Source organism: Xenopus laevis, chromosome 1S (genome assembly GCF_017654675.1).
Source record: "Xenopus laevis strain J_2021 chromosome 1S, Xenopus_laevis_v10.1, whole genome shotgun sequence".
NCBI classification, from domain to species: domain Eukaryota; kingdom Metazoa; phylum Chordata; class Amphibia; order Anura; family Pipidae; genus Xenopus; species Xenopus laevis.
Window position 1 is genome coordinate 177,901,944 of NC_054372.1, and position 21,577 is coordinate 177,923,520.

Genomic DNA, 21,577 nt, shown 5'->3' on the forward strand with positions numbered 1-21,577 from the left:
AAGGGGAACAATTGTGAAAATGAAAATTGAATATAAGATTCATCATACTAAAATCATTTTTAAATAAAATCAATTAAGAATTTCTGTACAGTTTTTACAATAATCACATTTATCTTTACTATCCCCTGCTCAGCACCCCCTTATCTTCACCATCCCCTCTCACTGTCTTTCTCTTTATTAGAGAGAGACGGGAGTCTGATTTTGAATGCCAGATTAAATGTATCTTTCAGTGGTGGGCTCCTTTTGCCTATAACATCTATTAGAGCTCACTCAAAAATCCCGGCCCTCTACATGCAGGATTTGTGCCAAAGTCAGTTATTTTGTTGGATTTTGTTTGGAATCAGCTACTGTATTTCAGCTAGCCCTAATACATCTGCTAGGAAAGGAAGCCCTCCTAAAAGATAAATTGGATCTGAAACCCAGCTCCTGAATGAAGACAGAATGAAGAGAAACAGATGATGAGGGAGGGTTAGTGAAGATAACGTTTATTCGTTTACAAACAGTAGAGAATATTTAATTGATTATATTTAGAACGTTGTTTTTATTTCAGTATGATGAAGCCTATATTCATTTTTCATTTTCACAGTAGTCCCCCCTTTAATATATTTATATATTTGTGTGTGTTTATGTTCTGATTTTCTACTCCTAGGGGCAAATTCACTAAGATGCGAAGTTGCGCCAGGCGTAACTTCGTCGCACTTCGCCGCACTTCGCCAGGCGTAGTTTCGCCAGCGCTTCGCAAATTCACTAAAATCCGAAGTTGCGCACAGGGGTAGAGTAAGGTTGCGGAGTTGCGCTAGCGTTGTTTCGCTATATAAAGCGAAGTTGCGCTAACGAAGGCTAATTTGCATACGGCGCGAAATTCAAATTTCAATGGAGGAACACGTATCTGCACTACAAATGCCTAGAAAACCTTCAAATCTGCAAGTAAAAATTTTATTTTGCCCTACACATGTGCCCACTGTCTAGGTAAGTTGCCATGAGTCAGAAAATGTAGGGGGGAGGAAGGGGAGCCCCAAAAAATTTTCGATCTTTTTCAGCCTATCAGCCATCATGTAGAAAACACGCCAGCGTTTTTTGGGACTTAGAAAAAATTTTGACTTTTTTTTAAACAATCCCTATCTACTCTATTGCGCTTCGCCAGGTCTGAGGTGGCGAAGGAAGTCTAGCGTAAAAGGTAGCGTTCACTACACTGCGCAAGTTAGTGAATTTGCGTAGTTTCGTCGCTAGCGAAGATTCGCCTGGCGTAAGGTTGCGAAGTAACACTAGCGAAACTACGCCAGCGTTCGTTAGTGAATTTGCGCAGTAACGAAAATGCCAAACGCTAGCGAATTAACGCTAGCGTTCAGCGCTTCGCGCCTTAGTGAATTTGCCCCCTAATTTCTTGCTTTATTCTGGAGAGCTACTATGGAAAAAGAAGGGAAAACTTTAGCCCAGGTCCCAGTGCTTTTTAAGGTAAACTATGGGGGTTATACAATACAAAACAATATACAACAAACGTGGAATCAGTTAGCCCTTTAGAATGTCTCTCTCCTGCCATTCTTTTTCAGTCTCTCAGCTGCAGACAAAAATGTCGCAAAAAAGAAAAATATTTTTAATAAAAAATATATACCAATACTTTCTTGTGGAACAGCACCTAAAGCAAACGGAGAAAGCAAAAAACAGGGGTAGAATATGGTGTAGTATTTTTAATTATTCTTATAACACCCCGTGCTGGAAAAACAAAAAATCTGAAAAAATATTTTGCTAGTGTGAGTTTCCCTTTAAAAATACTTTTTCTTTTTGTCCCTGAATGTGTGCAATTAAGTTTGGTGTTTTCTGGATCCATCACCAAATTTTAGTAGTAGTATAATACTGTTTTATTAAAAAAGTTTAAAAACATTTAAAATTTTCAACTCACATTGGTTTGCATAGTTTTGGTCACATATAGGTAAGTCTTTAGCGGTGTCACCAGTTGGAATTCAAAGGAGGAGATTTTGCCGGCATCTCTCTTCCTCGTGGTGTCTTCCCCGCAGCTTGCCTGTGACGTCACTTCCGCCTGACGCATTTCACCGATCTAATCGGGTTCTAGCTGTGAGTTGAAAATTTTAAATGTTTTTAAACTTTTTTAATAAAACAGTATTATACTATGCAAATTTTGTATCCTTACCTTGGAGCCTAACAGTGGTTGGTGGAGGAGAGGAGGATACTGGGAATTATTAATACATGCAATATAACCACCATTATCTTGTAAGTAGGCATTTCTACTAAAATTTGGTGAAGGATCCAGAAAACACCAAACTTAGGGGCAGATTTATCAAAGGTCGAGGTGAAGTTTTTAAGTGAAAAACTTCGAATTTCAAGCTATTTTCTGTTTACTTCGACTAGGGAATAGTCATACTTCGATTCGAATTTGAAAAAACTTCAAAATTCAAAGGTCGAATTTTTTTGAAGTACTGTCTCTTTAAAACTTCGACCATTTGCCACCTAGAAGCTGCCAAAGTGCTGTTTTAGACTATGGGGGACCTCCTACAACTGTATGGAGGCAATTGGGGGAGTTTGGGAGATAGAAGTTAAAAAAAACTTTGAATCGAAGTACGATCATACAATTCGAAGTAGGCCGAATTCGACCCCAAAAACCTTCAACCTCCATTCGATTGGTTTTTTTGAATTCGGAGTTTGAAGTTTTTTTCAATTTCGACCTTTGATAAATATGCCCCTTAATTGCGCACATTCTGGGACAAAAATAAAAAGTCTCTTTAAAGGGGAACTCACACTAGCAAAATATTTTTCAGATTTTTTGTTTTTCCCAGCACAGGGTGTTATAAGAATAATCAAAAATACTACACCATATTCTACCCCTGTTTTTTGCTTTCTCCGTTTGCTTTAGGCGCTGTTCCACAAGAAAGTATTGGTATATATTTTTATTAGCAATATTTTTCTTTTTTGCGAAACTATGGGGGTTATTTATCAATTTATCTCAGTTTTTCTTAGTCAGAAATCCGACCAACTCCGATTGCCCGAATGGACCTTATTTATGAAGAAAAAAGCCCGAAAAAATATGGTTGGACAAAATTCGGAGCTTTCCCCGAAAACTCCGAATTGTTCCGAGTTTTGCGCAGAAACTACGATTTTATCGTAGTTTTCAGAATTTTTTGGCGCAGAAACCACATACTCATCAGATATCGGTACAGACATAAGCGTAGACACTGGCACCTTCCCCATTGACTTATACAGGACCTAGAGAGCTTTTAGATGCCGGGGTTTCGGATTCAGAGTTTTTAGTCCATCGGACTCGGATATTCGGAGCTTGATAAATAACCCCCTATGTATTATTATCTCTTTTCACCAACCCTGTGCTGGTTCATTAAACAGTCTGATATAAACTGTTAACTTATTCATACATTTTCCTTCGAAAATCAACTTTTTACATTTCAAGCTTAGCATCATTGTAAGTAATTAATACAGAAAAAGAGAATATCATACAAAATGATTCTTTTACCCTGATAACTTCTGCAGATGCCCGTTAAGTTTAACAAGTACCCACTGGCATCCACGCATTGTATCATCAATCCCATCTCCCCCTCCAACATAAGAATAGTTTTTAAATATTTAAAAACAAAAATAATTAAGAACTCGGTGTTCCGGTGATGTTTCTCTGGAAATATCAGTTGATTTTCCTGTGGTTTCTAGGTAGAAAGTGTTGAACACATTCTGTATTGATGTAAGCCTGGTTTCAGTTGTTTAGAAAAAGCAAGATGTGGAGTTTACTGCTGCAGGATGTGGGGTCTTTTCTTTGCTTTTGAAGGAAGCAAAACATACCCTTCATGAACAGAGGATGATAAGAAGCTGAGTATGGTGTTTTTTTTTTCAAGAGGAAACTTCACTTTGAGAGAACCACAAGCAAAAGTATGGTTGAAAGGAAATAGCCAGTTTAACTAGAATGATCGCCCATACAGTATGCTTTACAAGTATAGACACACATCAGTTGTGATTCATACGTGTGAATGATCCCATACTGTTTTCTGTAAACAGCCTCTTTGAAGTCTTATGACACCCTAACATTAAAGGCCTTTGTCTAAATTGATTTATAGAGACTGCACAATATTCTTTGCCAAAGTTACCTGCTCAGTATGTGATCCTGTGCATTCAGAAAATGGCTCTGTTTTGAAATACAGAATTTTAGTATTTGTACCCAAGTGACAGGTTTTCAAGCATCTATTGCAGCATCCTTAATAATTTAATAAGTCAGTAGATTGCTTTAGACTTCCACTAGAGTATGTATTCTACTGAAAAGAAATACTTGGTATACTAGTCATAAATCGATGATGGTGACAGTACAAGAATTCAATGGACCCCAGACTGGGGAGCTGTCCTTCAAGGGGACCATTGTTGATGGGGGACTCATTCTGTTACTGGGTTACCGTAACTCATCCTAGACCTAGTTGATCCTAGAAGCTCAGGCCGGAGAACAAATTAAATGACATTTGGGGGCCGATTCACAAAGGGACGAATATCGAGGGTTAATTAACCCTCGATATTCGACTGGGAATTAAAATCCTTCGACTTCGAATATCGAAGTCGAAGGATTTTAGCGCAAATAGTGCGATCGAACGATCGAAGGATTATTCCTTCGATCGAACGATAAAATCCTCCGAATCGAAGGATTTTAATCCAACGATCGAAGGAATATCCTTCGATCAAAAAACGTAGGAAAGCCTATGGGGACCTTCCCCATAGGCTAACATTGAGTTCGGTAGCTTTTAGATGGCGAACTAGGGGGTCGAAGTTTTTTCTTAAAGAGACCGTACTATCGAATGGTCGAACGATTTTTAGTTCGAATAGTTTGATTCGAAGTCGTAGTCGAAGGTCGTAGTAGCCCATTCGATGGTCGAAGTAGCCCAAAAAACACTTTGAAATTCGAAGTTTTTTTAGTGAATCGGCCCCTTGGAGTGAACAGATATATTGGATAACATATTATTGGACTTGTTGCAGGGTGATTCGTATAACAATATTTTATATACCCTTTAGGGCAGATTTATCAAAAGTCGAGGTGAATTTTAGAATGAAAACAATTCGAATTTCAAGCTATTTTTTGTGTACTTCGACTAGGGAATTGTCCAAATTAGAATATCAAAATTTATCATGTAGGGGCAGATTTATCAAAGGTCGAGGTGAATTTTCAGATGAAAAAAAAATAGAATTTCAAGCTACTTTTTGTGTACTACGGAATAGTCCAAATTCGATTTGAATTTGAAAAAAAATCTAAAATTCTAATTTCGACATTTATCATGTACTGTCTCTTTAAAAATTCGACCATTCGCCATCTAAAACCTGCCAAATTGCTGTTTTAGCCTATGGGGGACCTTCTAAAACCTATTTGGAGTCAATTGGTGGACTTTGGGAAAAACTTTGAATCGAATTCGATCGATTGCGCTATTAATTCGATTCGAACGATTCGAATTTGGCTGAATACGAACCTATTCGATCAAAAACTTCAACTTAATTTCGGTTGGTCTTTTTGAATTCTTTCCACAGAAAAATTCACTGTATATTTGCAGTCAGTCTAAAAGTGTAATAAAGCCAGGATGTTTGCACACACCGGTTTCACATTAATTTCTGATTAATTGAGAAAATAGCACAATGTGGGTTGATGTGGAGGATGTGAGATGTATGAGGAAGATGCATGAGCCATAGGAATGAACCGGTCACATGGAATTCACTTGCCAATTACAATAAAATCGACACAGACGGGTTTATTATGCTCTTTATTGCACATTCATGTGGGGAAGGCCTGATATTTCCGATAACTATATCATGATTAATAAGCAGTGAATTATGAAACACAAACCAAGGGAGGTGTTGTCTCATAATACAGTAGAACAATATCTCTGTTTTTATGGTGAGGGCTTACCTTGTATGTTCCAGCATATTGGGGAAAGGCAGCATGACTCATTCTACTCCAGCTCGGCTATAAGATACTGATAGCAGAATTCCAGTCATCGCCCTATTGAGTTTCCACCCAGTAGAAGCAATCACTGGCAGCCTACTTACAAAAAGATGTAACGATGATTCCTTTCCTGGTGATGCTCCCCTATTTTATATATATATATATATATATATATATATATATATATATATATATATATATATATATATATATATATATATATATATATATATATATATAGATAGCCTTCAAAATGGACCAGCACACCAGATTTTCAAGTGTTCAAATTCATTTTATTTTTCATATCACTCGTATATCCAACGTTTCGGCCCACATTGGGGCCTTTATCCTTGATATATATATATACAGTATATGTGTATACAGGGCCGGAACTAGGGGTAGGCAGAGTAGGCACATGCCTAGGGCGCAAAGCTTGGGGGGCGCCAGGCATGTACCTTCCACTACTGCCTACCCCAGTCTGGGCCTCTGAATCCGGCTTGCTGCTGTTGCCGAGTGAATGCGATGCCAAATGACGCATGTGTCAGTACGCATGCGCGCGCTCACCGCGAGGGGAGGGGGTAACGCTGCATGCGTTTGCGTAGGCGCGCATGCGTGCGCTCTCGTGTAGACGCGCATGCGCGCATTGATGTGGTCGCTCGCGGCGGAGGGGCGATGTGGCCAGCTGGGTTGCCTGGGGCGCCCAGCTGGCCTGGCCCGGCCCTGTGTGTATATGATGTTGCTGGATGGAAAACCAAAGCCTCAACTATCTTTCCTATTGTTCCTTCTAGATTCCTTCCAGGATCAGCTTGTTCCTTTCAATGGACTCATTTCTGTAGTACTCGGTAGGCTTGGCTAGCTGTATTCTTTTTTTTTTGAGGAAGTGACCCCGTAGTGTTATGGGGGTTATTTATTAAAGTCCAAATGCAAAAAACTCAAAAGATTTAGCTGAAATAGTCGGATTTTCGGAAAATTCTGAGTTTTCGGAGAAAAAGTCGGAAAAAATCCAGCGATTCGGGAAAAAATGTATGATTCAGATTTTTACTCAATGTTTGTCCCCCGATCCGATTAAATCATGCTTTTTTTAATAATAAATAAGGTCCAATTGGTCAGACTTTTTTATTTATATAGAAAAATTCAGATTTTGATAAATAAGGTCCTATGTGTTTAACTGCCATCCCAGGGGATAGTTGTTTTTGGGTACTATGTGAATAAGGCTCTGCAAGCTCTCACATTGCACTGCACAAATGTGCAACTCCTACTACCTACAACAAGGGGCCCATTCACTAAGCTCGAGTGAAGGATTCGAATGAAAAATACTTCGAATTTCGAAGTATTTTTTGGGTACTTCGACCATCGAATTGGTTAAATTCGTTCGAATTCGAACGAAATCGAACGAATCGAAGTAAAAATCGTTCGACTATTCGACCATTCGATAGTCTAAGTACTTTCCCTTTAAAAAAAACTTCGACCCCCTACTTCGGCAGGTAAAACCTACCGAAGTCAATGTTAGCCTATGGGGAAGGTCCCCATAGGCTTGCCTGTGATTTTTTGATCGAAGGATTTTCCTTCGATCGTTGGATTAAAATCCTTCGAATCGTTCGATTCGAAGGATTTAATCGTTCGATCGAACGAAAAATCCTTCGATCGATCGATCGATCGCAGGATTAGCGCTAAATCCTTCGACTTCGATATTCGAAGTCGAAGGATTTCAATTCGAGGGTCGAATTTCGAAGTATTTTTAACTTCGAAATTCGACCCTTAATGAATCTGCCCCCAAGTGTCGGTCTGTTGTTGGTGGATAGCATGAGTTTTGGAAACCTAGAGATATAGTCAAGCAACTCTGCAGTATTGGAGATTCTCTACAAGGTAGAAGAGTTTTATATTATTTTTGGGGCCAGCTTTAATTTTGAGACTCATTTCCAAACCTAAGTACCAGTTTTGTCATGCTACAATGGATGCAAATGTTGCTGTTATTCATATCCAAGGTACTTGCTTCTAAACATGTTCCTTTCGCTTTCATACAGTTGCACTAAGTGCCATTGTGTCCGTCCTGCCTCTTCAGCTGGATTGTGAGCAAGTGCGCCTATTGATACTGGGAAACCCTGGAGCTACCTCCACCCTGAACGTAGTGGTAATTCCAGGGGTTCCCACAAACAGACTTTGTCGAATAGAATCACATGCAAACGTAATTTAAACACTGAACACCAGAAGTGAATCCTGGCTCTGAAAATGTTAGCAGCAACTTGCATCTGATTTACCAGTGGTGTTCTTTTTAATGGCCAAAGAGTTTTGTGTTTATTCTACGCTCTCTCGCTGTTTCTCTTTTACTGCATTGGTGCAATAAAAAGAGGGGCCTAGTCACCTACTGCAGATAATAGAGTGTGTGCAGAGCCGTAAATCTACTGTTGTTCTTTTTAATGGATCAGACACAACTGCGGTTGGAGCAACTCCTCCCACAACCTTAATTACGCTGGAATTATTAAAAATAGGCTGTTATGGGTAAAAGAATGCAAAAGTGCACAATGCACCTGCGGTAGTAACGGAACTCTATTGTCTGATGAGTCATCCTGCTATAGTTATATATTAATATATAATACCAAGGTGTTCCCATTAGATTTCACCCAAAATCTCATCCTTATTTGCCTACGGTCTGGGTTTCCTGGTGTCCGCAGGACAGACAATATTCATTTATCATACCAGATCAAATCATATTGCTCCTCGTTCTGCTCTCCTCTGAGCTTGTGGAAGTCCCATCTCCGACACGCAACAAAACAGAAAACACACACAGCATGAATAAGGGGCCGATTCACTAACTTCGAGTGAAGGATTCGAAGGTAAAAAACTTCGAATTTCGAAGTTTTTTTGGGCTACTTCGATCATCGAATGGGCTACTTCGACCTTCGACTACGACTTCGAATCGAAGGATCGAAAAATCGTTCGACTATTCGACCGTTCGATAGTCGAAGTACTGTCTCTTTAAAAAAAACTTCGACCCCCTAGTTCGCCATCTAAAAGCTACCGAAGTCAATGTTAGCCTATGGGGAAGGTCCCCATAGACTTGGCTAACTTTTTTGATCGAAGGATATTCCTTCGATCGTTGGATTAAAATCCTTCGAATCAGTGGCGTAACTAGATGTTACTGGGCCCCACAGCAAATTATTTTTCAGGCCCCCAAAATTTTTAGCAGTTGACTTGTTTTACCAATATTTATTGAAACTGTATATGAATTAGGGCCTCGTGGGGCCCCTATACCTCCTGGGCCCCCCTGCAGGTGCAGGGTCTGCTTCCTCTATAGTTACGCCCCTGCTTCGAAACGTTCGATTCCAAGGATTATATCGTTCGATTGAAGGAATTATCCTTTGATCGTTCGATCGAACTATCTGCGCTAAATCCTTCGACTTCGATATTCGAAGCATTTTAATTCCTAGTCGAATATCGAGGGTTAATTAACCCTCGATATTCGACCCTTAGTGAATCGGCCCCTTAGTGTTAGTTTTGTGGGTTCAAAACAGCTCGTTTGGAGTGGCATTATCTGTATTTTCCAATCCTATCCAAGATTGTTTAAGTATCAGAACCTAGTCATTTCTACATAAAATATTATACACCCATTTGTCCATCTCCAGGTTGCACTATAGTGTCTCTGTGCCATAAGCAATGCAGACTAAATAGGTTTGTTAGATTTTTCTATAATGGAAATTATGGCAAGTGGCTGGTTTCAATTTGATAGAAGATAAATAATACAGTAGCATGAATTTTGTACCATATCTGCCACATTTATGGGCTTGTTTTCCCTGCTTGTGATACATTTCTATTTTTTTTTCCTATTTCTTGAGCTCCAGAGCGATTGAATGTTGTTCTGTGATACGGTTTTAATTCACTGTCTGGGTCAAAGGAAGGTTACAAGTTTTCCTCCACAGTAATTTTCTGTAGGAAAATACATTTCCCCATTTACTCAACCACTCATGCTGTTTCCATTACAGAACAACATTTTTTTCAGTTACAGTTTTAATGCAGTGTTTACAACACATTTGTCACATGGAGACCAAATGCCTTTCCTAGAGGGGCTTATAATGTGGCAGCATTTGTACTGCTAGAACAGTATTGTGCATATGCAGTGTAAATGGTTTGCTAGGGAAAGCAAGACAGATTATTATTGTACAAAGCAATAACAGCTACTTACAGAGCTCCCTAGCACTCTCTTTCCCCAGTGGAAAAAAGATAAGTTTGCTAGCAGGCAGACAATGTAAAAATAAAGTGCTCTATACCACATGGTGGGGGAGGCGTGACATATTTTCATGTTTGCAGAGACACACAGCTCCTCTGGGGTTTGGGTGCCCCCAAAGTTTCATATCATCTGTCACAGCTTTTGGTTGCATTTATTTCTATTTCATTAAAGGAGAACTGAAGTTTAACTAAAGAAGTAGCTAGAAATGTTGTACATTATGTTTTGTGCTTCTGTGCCAGCCCAAAGCAACCACAGCCCTTTAGCAGTAAAGATCTGTGTCTCCAAAGATGCCCCAGTAGCTCCCCATCTTCTTTTCTGCTGATTCACTGCACATGCTCTGTGCTGCTGTCACTTACTGAGCTTAGAGACCCACTCACAATATACAGTACACATAGAATAGAAATGTCACAATATAAGGCTGATTAGTAATTAATACAGATAATTACTACATGGCAGCACAGAAACCAGTGCAATTAGCATCAGAATTTAATAATCAGCAAACCTGTAGCATCAGCTTACATTACAGACCAACCTCATTTTCTGCTGGATAATTAGTGACGAGCCCTAAGCTTAGCTTCTCAACAGCTGCTCAGAGCCCACTGAGCATGTGAGTGTCACAGACACTTTCCAAGATGGTGACCCTTCAAGTTTTAAGCTGGGTCATTGCTGCTATTGACAAGCTGAAACTTTAGGCTGGTTCAATAAGTTCAGTATATAAAATGTGGCATTTTAAGCCATATCCATTTTAAGGGTACAGTTTGGGTGAGAAGCCATTTACAAAAGACCACTAAGTGGTGCCAGAGCAGGGGAGCAGGAACGTCTATCTGTCCCTACCACCCCTCATAAATATAGCACCAACAGACACAGATTGTTGTGTTCCAAAGCAGAGCAATTCTGCAAGGCAGTGTGCAAAGTACAAACAACAGGTGCTTCGTGCCTGTTTTTTGCACTTTGTACACCACGGAGAAGGTCACAAATTACTTCTTTGTTATCCCCCACTATCCATTCCTAAGCGCATCACCTGCATCCACAGTTGTGTGTGTGGTGATTATCACTCAAAAATGCATTAAACCAGCATCTTCAAGCTATTCATATTTACATTAAAATTTAGTATTATGTAGAGAGTTTGCAATTTGTCTTAATTTTTGCATTCTTGCAATTATTTAGCTTCTGTTTCATCAGCTCTCCAGTTTGTTCAGTAATTTCAGCAGCTATGTGGTTGCTAGTGTCCAATTTAACCTCAAATACATGTACAGTGAAAGAATAATAACAATGTAGCCTCACAGAGCAATCGTTTTTGGCTGCTAGCATCATTGACACGCACTTGAAAACTGTCAGAAGAGTAAGGCAAATAATTAAAAAACTATAAATAATAAAAAATTAAGACCAACGGAAAAGTTGGCAAGAATAGGCCATTCTAGAACATACTAAGGGCGTTATGTATCAAAATCCAAAAAGTTTTCACTATTTCCTTAAAACTACTCTGACCAAATTCGCACTGACTTTCCCCTCCTACTTATAGTTTTGTAGATGTTGTACCGTGTTAGCCATTGAAAAAATGCAGAAAACGTAAAGTTTGGTGATACATTTTATTGGCTAACTGAATAAGTAACAATTGCAAGCCCTCCTATTTAGCAATACATTTTCTTTAAAATTTCTTGTGCGGGACAAAAATTTATAAAATCGTGAAAAAAATCAGAATAGTATGATTTTGTCAATGAAAACTGCAACTTTTTCAGATTTAACGCCCCGAAACCTTCAAATTTTTCGGATTTGATGCCTAAAACCACAGAAACTTTGTATTATTGAATAAAATCAGCGCAGATCAGAATATCAACGGGACATCTGCCATTGACTTCTACACGAACATGGCAGATCTGACATGGAGTACGTTTTTCCCTTGAAAAGTCTCAACAGAAAAAAATCTGACTTTATAATAAATAACCCCCTAAAACTTAAACTAAAGGCAACAAACCCCTTGACCCACAAGTGCACCTATGGGTACAGATGATTTCCATAGTAACGAATGTATGGGAATTCCAAGTGTTTTGTCGCTAAATGTTGTCTAGCATATCGGGCTCACCCCATGTGCCATAGGTTTTATTGAAAAGGCTCATTGGCATAGCTACCTGGAATCCCTGTAGTGAAAATGAAAGTCAAAAAAATAAGGAGGCTTAACTAGGGCAAAGTAAACTAATACATTGAACTTAGAAACTATATACGTAAATATGAAATCTGAAATAATATAAAATGTGAAAAAATAACAAAAACCTATTAAAGTGTGTGTAAAAAATAAAATGGAGTAATTATGCGAGGACAGTATACCTTTAATGGAGCATATTCTTCTAGTTAATATAAAAAGGAAAAACAGGAATGACTTGATTGCATTAGTATTTAATTATTTTGCACTGGCATAACTGCAGCAAATGACCTTGAGAAGTCATAATTACATGAGGGTTCTCTTTGCTGTTAACATCACACAGTTGTATTAGTCAGGTGATGTACTGTATGTCCAGAAAGGTCCAGAAAACAGATTTCAAGAAATCATGGGATAGAATTGTAAAAAAGCAGAGGTTGAAAGCAGGATTGAATGTTTTAAGGATATCTAGGACTTACCACTGAAATATTATGTTTATTCTAAAGTCAAATGGACACTTTCCAGCCAAGAGTATTTCAGTGCTCATAAATACCTCCTGCAGCTCCTAGTCCCATGAAGGCATGAATGCTTTTAGGCTGTAAGTGGCTGTACCAATTATTATATAGCTTGAAGCAGAATTTTCTGCCTGGCCCTTACCACAACTTTACATATCTGCTGGCTTTCTTCCTGATGACTGTCTATTTCTCTTTAGTGAGTGTGCGGATACCAGTGGAAGAGTATAGAGCAGTGCATTTACCATGGTAGAACCAACACCTAAACAACTAAAATCAGTGCAGCTGTTCACATTCTATTCTGGACTGAAATGTAATTTGTGGTTTCTGACGTTGGGCAACATTTTTAGCAACATTTTTAGCTGGCCATATATGTATGAGTAAGAAGAGAAATTACCGGCACTCAGGACTTTAATGCTAGCGGGCCAAGCCCTGCGTGTTTATTAAACGTAATGTTTCGGGGGCGTACCCCTTTGTCAGACTGACAAATCACACCAATGATGAACAGTTAAACCCACCATCCTGCGTAATTAATTAGCAATTAATTAAAACACCTTAACCACATTTAATTAGAAAAATTGTGCAAAAAGTCCATATTTTATCCAATCATAAATCCGGGAACCAGATAATCCAAAAAATTCCAGATACCCTTGATAGTCCCATAATTTATTATTATACATATAAAGTCCAAACAAAATCCAGTGCAGTAATTATTTACCAAAATGTACCTGTGGGAAAGATTAAAATTATTTTACAAAAATTAAAAACAATACGTATACATTTATGTATGAGGTCACCAAAGCAGCACATCTTTGCTCGATTCATACATCCCATGTTCTGGCCAAGGCCAAATCATCTGATATGCTCGTACAGACCCTGGGCCAACAAATCCTAATACAATCCTACACAGACCCATCAAGAGGACTGCATCAAAAGTCAATGCCACCTTGCCCAATGGGATATTCTAATTTGCCTAATAGATATCTGGCTACTTGACATCAGGATATTGGTCAGACAGGCCGTTGGGAGCCTCCCATACATTAAGCTTCCGACTGGGACTTAGGGGACAAAGTTGGCTGATTTTATTGGCTTGCGTATTACCACCTTTAGATTACACCAGGCAGATCTATATTCATTGGGGGGGGGATGCAGGTTTCTCATCTCTGCGCACGGAGACCTGCAGCAGTTTTTTCATTCAGGACAGGGAGCAAAGAGCATGGTATTTTGCACTCAAATCTTGAATTTTTCACCCTACCCTGTACATTCCAGGGGCCATCAATGTTTTGCTGTGCTACCCTTAATTTTATCCCCATCAGTTACTTCACTATCAGCTTTTCTTCCCTTACCCTTTACACTCACTTTAAAAAAAGGATTTTTCCCCATTTAACTTTAAGTTATTCACTACATACTGTAAGTGTTGCCCCTTTATAAGTCTCTGGTAAGGCCTTACCTTGAATATGCAGTGCAGTTTTGGGCTCCAGTCCTTAAGAAGGATATTAATGAACTATATAGAGTGCAGAGACGTGCAACTAAACTGGTTAAGGGGTGGAAGGTTTAAATTATGAGGGTAGACTGTCAAGGTTGGGGTTGTTCTCTTTGGAAAAATTTACATGTGAGGGGACATGATTATTTTTATAAGGGCATTATAGACAGATAGCAGGAGATCTTTTTTTCCATAAAAAGGATCTCCACACCAGAGGCCACCCCTGTAGACTAGAGGAAAAGAACTTTCATTTAAAGCAGTGCAGGTGGTTGATCACAGGTTGTGGAAAGCTCTGGCTGTCTGATGATGTTGTGATGGCTGATTCTGTCAATTCCTTTAAGTGGGTATTGGATGATTTATTAGACAAGCATAATATCAAGGCTATAGTCAGGGCCGGACTGTGTGACTTTGGCTGCCATCCCCACAAAACATTAAAAAAAATTGTGGTCACCAATCCAGAAAACTAAAAATAACATTGGTAGTCAGCCCCCCCATAAAAGTTAAAATAAATTGGTAACCAGCCCCCCCCAACTTAAAAAAAATCATTGGTGGTCAGCTTCCCCTGAGTGGAAAAAAGACCATGGAAAAGAAATTGGTGTTCAGTGGCAGTCTTCTTACTCCTAGATAGCAGCAGCTTCTTCATTTTGGCTTCTTCTTTGGCTCCCATTCAGTGGCTTCAGCTTCCATTCGTAGGTTTGGCTCCCATTCGTGAATTTGGCTTCCAACTTCGGCCCACTTTACCATAAATACAATTAATACAGATATTGGTATATATAGTATATATAGTTTATGTGAGTGGGGGGTCAGTGTGTTTATGTATGGATGCTGAGTTTCATTTGGAGGGGTTGAACTTGATGGACTTTGGTCTTTTTTAGACCCAACGTAACTATGTAACTAACCAATACATGCAAATGCAAACTGGTACAAGTGTAAAGTAAGACTCTGTAGAATTTATAATAGGGGCAGTGTAGGAACAGGTGCAAATTTATTTTCAATTCAGTAACCCAGAGCAATCAATCAAACACACAGCATTTACTAAACATCTGATTAGTTGCTCTAAGTTATGTGACCTGGAGAAACCTTTGTGGCATTAGTACAACTCTCCTCAATTAGACGTCTTTTTCCTTATTGGGCTAAAACTTGATAATTGCACAAATGACGCAGTTGATGATACTTACCCTTGGCTTGCGGTTCACTTATCTGTCTCTTGGATGCAAACCGGTCCACTTTGTCCTTCTCACCAGGACTAAAACATACTAAGTTGCAGATTTATCAAGGGTCGAATTGAAAATTCAAATTCAAAATGATAATTTTCACATTTTTTTACGTTCAAAACTGTCAAATTTGACAAGGGAGTTATTCAAATTCGATTCAAGTTTTCTAAAAAATTGTGATTACATTTTCGAGATTTATCATACTCTGGCCCTATAACAACTCTTGACTATTCGCCACCTAAAACCTGCCGAATTGTTGCTTAAGTCAATGGGGAGAAAAACTTGAATCAAGTTTTTTAAATTCAAATCTAATACAATCTGAATTTGATTCGAATTTTTAATTTATCCGAGTTAAATTTTGATTGGTCGAATTTATGGGAGTTTAGGTGAGTTTTAAAAAACTCACATGAATTCAAAATTCAACCTTTGATAAATGTGATGAGGTGGCTTGTTGTGGTGGACAGGTCATTTCATGAAGAATTTTAGTAGATAATAACGTTAGCTGCTCTTTTTATAGAGACTGGTGATCAACAGATTCAGTTCTGCTTTTGAAGGGTCCTCAAAATTAATATAAAGTTTACTATCATTATTAGCCTATTGTGAGCTCTTTGAGATTGTGGAGAGGAACTGTGAGACCGAAAGCTGTAACTTCACGAGGCAGTGCTGAAATCAGATTTTGTAAATGATCCAAGTAAGCTTACAGCATACGTGTAATGCAGTATCTGAAAATACTATTGTTTTTATTGTTATGGCTGTTTATGAATCTATGAGCCCTCTGTTTATGGCACGCTTCCATCGCGACTCATTAATATGAAAACAGCTTTCCATTCTTGGTTTTTATGGTAATTTTATATTTGGGTGCAAAATCAGGTATCAATAATCTGGATGGAGTTTTAGATTAGATTTTTATGGGCTGTAAAAAATAAACCATTTCAGTTTTATGAATCCATTGGAATTCATAATTAGAGGCTCTTGGTTGCAAATGATAAAATAAATACATATCTAGAGCAGATGGCTAATGTCACTGAAATTCTATTCCTTTTTTTTTTTTGTCATTTGAAAAACTAATTTTAAAGAGAAATGTTTTAATAAAGTTTAATTTACCCAGACTTGAGATAACCTATCCATCTGGAAAGCCTGTGTTTTTCCTCTTCCTGGGATGAGTAACCGTCATGAGCTATTGCAATGCGTATCATGACTTGCAAACCCAATTCTGACTGTATTATTGTGACACAGAATGGTTGCAATATAGGGAATTAAGAGAATTATTTATTTGATGCTCGTGTAGTCAAATAAATATGTAACCCTATAGAAAAATGTTGGTAAATCAAGTCTAAAGCTAGGAAAAGAAGCTACAGGTATGGGACCTGTTATCCAGAATGTTTGGGACCTGGGGTTTTCCAGTTAAGGGATCTTTCTGTAATTTGGATCACCATAATTTGTCTACTAAATAATCATTTAAGCATTTAATAAACCAAACAATATTGTTTAGCTTCCAATAAGGTTTAATTAGATCTCACTCGAGAACACATACAAGGTACTGTTTTATTAATACAGAGAAAAATGTAATCATTTATACAAATATGAATTATTTAATTAAAATGGAGTCTGTGGGAGATGGTCTTTCCATAATTCTGAATTTCTGGATAACAGGTTCCGGATAACAGATCCGCTACCTGTACAAGTATGTATTCTGAATGTTTTTTTTAGAACCATTCCTCATTTGTCACTTGATCTACTCACTGTGCAATGGCTTTTATATTCATTAGAATTCTTTAATAGAAATCAAAATATGGATCTTTACTACTATTCAGATTGTATTAGATACCATACCATTGTCCAAAGCATGGGCTTGTGCCCAAGGTCTCTTGGCAGCATGGCTACAACTCTTGTTAAAGACAGAGCAAGGGTAGGGCAATTGGTTGCTCTGGGTGGAAATCCATTGAGTAGACATAGACTTGCCAGCAAATTCAACCAGCTGATTGTCTGGGGCAAATTTACTTACCTCCGAAATTGCGCCAGTGACGGCTTCACTGACATCGCAACACTTCGTCAGGCGTAGATTCGCCAGGACAACGCTAATTCACGAAAATCCAAAGTTGCGTCCAGGGTTAGGAACGCTTGCGAAGTTGCGCTAGGGATAATACGATAAGCAGTTTGAAGTTACGCTAGCGATGCCTAATTAGCATACGGCGTGAAGTTAAAGTACAATGGACGTATATGTTGCAGTAACTACATTGCACTACACAAGGCCAGGGAACATTAATAAAATAAAATAGAGTTGTTATATTGCCCTACACATGAGCCCAGTGTATAGTTTAGGTGCCATATGTTAGGAATTGTAGGGGGGAAGGAGGGAACCCAATAAAAATGTACAATCTTTTGCAGCCTATCACCCTGTTAAACGTAAAAGACGCCAGCGTTTTTTGGGAAAAATTTTCAACTCCTATCTACTCTATTGCACTTCGCCAGGTCTGAGGTGGCAAAGGCAAGTCTGGCGCAACAGGTAATGTTCAGTAAAATCCGCATCTTAGTGAATTTGCGCAGTTATGTCCATTCGCCAGAGCGAAAATTCGCCTGACGTTAGAGTGCGAAGTATCACTAGAGTCTATCTCCTTTGCTAGCGGATTTACGCCAGCGCCCGTTAGTAAATCGGCAAAGTTCTGAAATAATTTTCGCCAGCGTTAGTCACTTCGCCCTCTAGTAAATTTGCCCCTCTGTATTTCTGCATATGGGAGGAAATCAGCTGTGTGGGAAGTGATATGGTATTAGGGTTGTCACCTTTCCATGGGCCACGAGCCGGGCAGGGGGCGGAGCCATGATAGAGGGGAGGACCAGTGATGTTGTGGGATGACTTGGAGATCAGCGATTGGCTGATCACCATGTTAATCAATGGAGATCCTGCCCAGTTTTCCTTATTTGGAAAACCAGGCAGACTGTCTTGAACCGGGCAGCTCTTCTCAAAACCGGGCTGTCTAGGTCAAATCCAAACAGTTAGCAACTCATTATGGTATTTATTGTTTTTTGTGGGGGAATGGCAGTATCTGTGCTGGGAAAACTAAACATGACTGGCATGCTAAGGTCTACTTTTAGATCCATTGTTGAGCCGATATCCGCTGAAAATAAAGTGGAAAATCAAATTTAGGGCCCTCACCCTCTGAAGATTGGGGTGGAACGCACAATGAGAATATTTTTGCAAGGCGGTGGCATCAGTTCCATCCATGTATCCTTGAAGGGAAAAAATAAACAGAACAACTCTCTGAATGGATTACTAAAAATATTGTTCATTAGAATTTTGTTTTACTCATAAGGGCTCTTACTCATGAGCGTTTTTACCTGCGCTCCCCTGTTTTTCGGCGTTCAGCCGCAGGGGAGTGCAGGAATAGACGCATTTCATTATTTCAAATGGGGCTGTACTCACACAGGCGCATGTAGGCACCGAACGCAGGTTGAGATGCAACATGCTGCATTTTTCCTGCGTTTGGCGCCTACTCGCGCCTGTGTGAGTACAGCCCCATTTGAAATAATGAAATGCGTCTATTCCTGCGCTCCCCTGCGGCTGAACGCCGAAAAACGGAACGCAGGGGAGCGCAGGTAAAAACGCTCGTGAGTAAGAGCCCTAAGCCTTACATATTCTGTGCCTAGTATGGCATTTAGTCATAGGCTTTATTAAACCTACAGTGTTGGTTGTAGGAAGAAGCTGGGAAGTGTAGTTTTAACAGGAGCAGCTGGGGAGCCACAAATTGGAGATTAGCAGTCTGGGGAATTTCTGTTTCTTTGTCTCAGAACTCTTATAATTCATGAAGCATAAAGGAATGCATTTACTTATAGACTAGCTTTCAGTATACAGCCAGTACTTTTTTATGGCACTCCCTCTGTGGCTCAGATTAAGAGCCCTAAATGCTTTAACTGACAGAATCTCAGATCCTTTTGTTAATTGGTTTTCGTGGCAAAATGAAGCTTTTAAAAAGCCTCCATGATAAACTACAGGTAATTACCACAGGTCCAAATATACGGTAGAGCATTAATATATGTATGGAGAGAGAAAAAAAGCGAGAAAGAGCCTTAAGGTAATGTCACATGTAGGATTCCTCCACCGGAGAAACGGCACTGACAGGTTCCCGCAGCTCCCACTGACTTCAATGCAAACCATGCGGAAGTGGGAGCTCTTTGCACCTGAAAATATTCACCACTGAATATCTACATGCTTAATGAAATATGCCTTCCTATAAAACAAAGGTGTTAAGTAACAACTAGCCACAATATATACACAATATTGTGTGTGTGTATATATATCGGTTTGTTTTTTTGCCTGAGGAAGATCACTATGATGGAGTCGGAACGTTGGAATTCGTTTTGTTTGTCTATTTAAATCAGTTACTCTAGCTGAGCCTGTTGAGTGTGGTATTTTTTTTTGCTATTTTATATATATATATATATATATATATGTGTGTGTGAGTGTGTTTTACCGATGCACCGAATCCACTATTTTGGATTCGGCCGAACCCCCGAATCCTTCGTGAAAGATTCAGCCGAATACCGAACCAAATCCGGATCCTAATTTGCATATGCAAATTAGGGATGGGAAGGGGAAAAAATGTTGCTTCCTTGTTTTGTGACAAAAAGTTATGCGATTTCCTCCCCCCCTCCCCTAAATTGTTAATACAAATTAGGATTCAGATTCGAAATCCGAATCCTGCTGAAAAAGTCCCAATCCTGGCAGAATCCCGAACCGATCCCTATAAAAATATATATATATATACATTATATACATATACAATATATATAACCCTTTCAGCACCCCTTTTGTGGGTGTTCCAGTGTTACACTCCACGTGTGGCGCTTACCTGATGGCACGGGACAAACCTGAGTCACTCTGCAGTAGTATTGGGAGAGATAGGGTACCTGGGAGAGATTGGGTACTGGTAGCGCAGTGCCTCCACCTAGTGGGATCCAGGACTGCACCTATGGGTGGCCCCACCAGGAACACACACAATATTTGTTAAACTGAATATCTGTTTATCTAAAATAAATGTAAAGGGCAGCTAGTACAAACAGCACTCCTGACCAGTTGGAAGTAGGGCCTCAGTATCTAAATCACTTTTGCTATCTATCTGACAAACTAAAGGAAGGCAAAGTCCTTTAATGTGTTTCCACAACACAGTCTCTGTATCTTCAAGCACTTCTTTAGGGTACTGTCCCTTTAAACAGGATACTCACTTCAAAAGGATCATTTATCAAAGGTCGAATTTCGAATTCATGTGAGTTTTTAAAAACTCCCATAAACTCCCATGAACTCGAAATTTGACCAATCAAAATGTATTAAAAAAATTTAATTTGTAAAACTCGGGTGAATAAGATCGATTTTGATTCGAGTTTTAAAAACTCGATTCGAGTTTTAAAAACTCGATCCGAGTTTTTTCTCAGAAAAAAACTTGAATGTCAGGATGGGTGCAAACAAGTCCAAATTGACTAAAACAGCAGGTTTTAGGTGGTGAATAGTCAAATTCAAGTTCTTAAAGGGCCAGAGTATGATAAATTAAATAAAAATGTAATTCTAATTTTTAAAAAAACTCGAATCGAATTTGAACAATTCACTAGTCGAATTTGACAGCTTTGGCCATAAAAAAACAAAGAAATTTGAATTTGACCCTTGATAAATCTGCCCCTAAATATCTCTTTGGATGGTTCAGGAGAGTTCAGCACTTGCAGCTTTTTTAAAAAAAGTCACTGTTGATTTTTGCACATAGGAAAGTGTTTCCTGTTTCTTGTCGACAAAGTCAAGGATTCTGTGTCTGAAAGACTTGTTGGCGCTAGAGTAGGATTTATAGGAGAGAGAGCAACAAGGTGGCCGAGATAAAAAGCTAAACTAAGAAGATGGAACATAAACCCTCCCCGGTAGTTTCCTAATATGTTGTTTTAAGACTAGAGATGGCGCGAACTGTTCGCCGGCGAACTTGTTCGCGCGAACATCGGGTGTTCGCGCTCGCCGGAAGTTCGCGAACGTCGCGCGACGTTCGCCATTTTGGGTTCGCCATTGTTGGCGCTTTTTTTTGCCCTCTCACCCCAGACCAGCA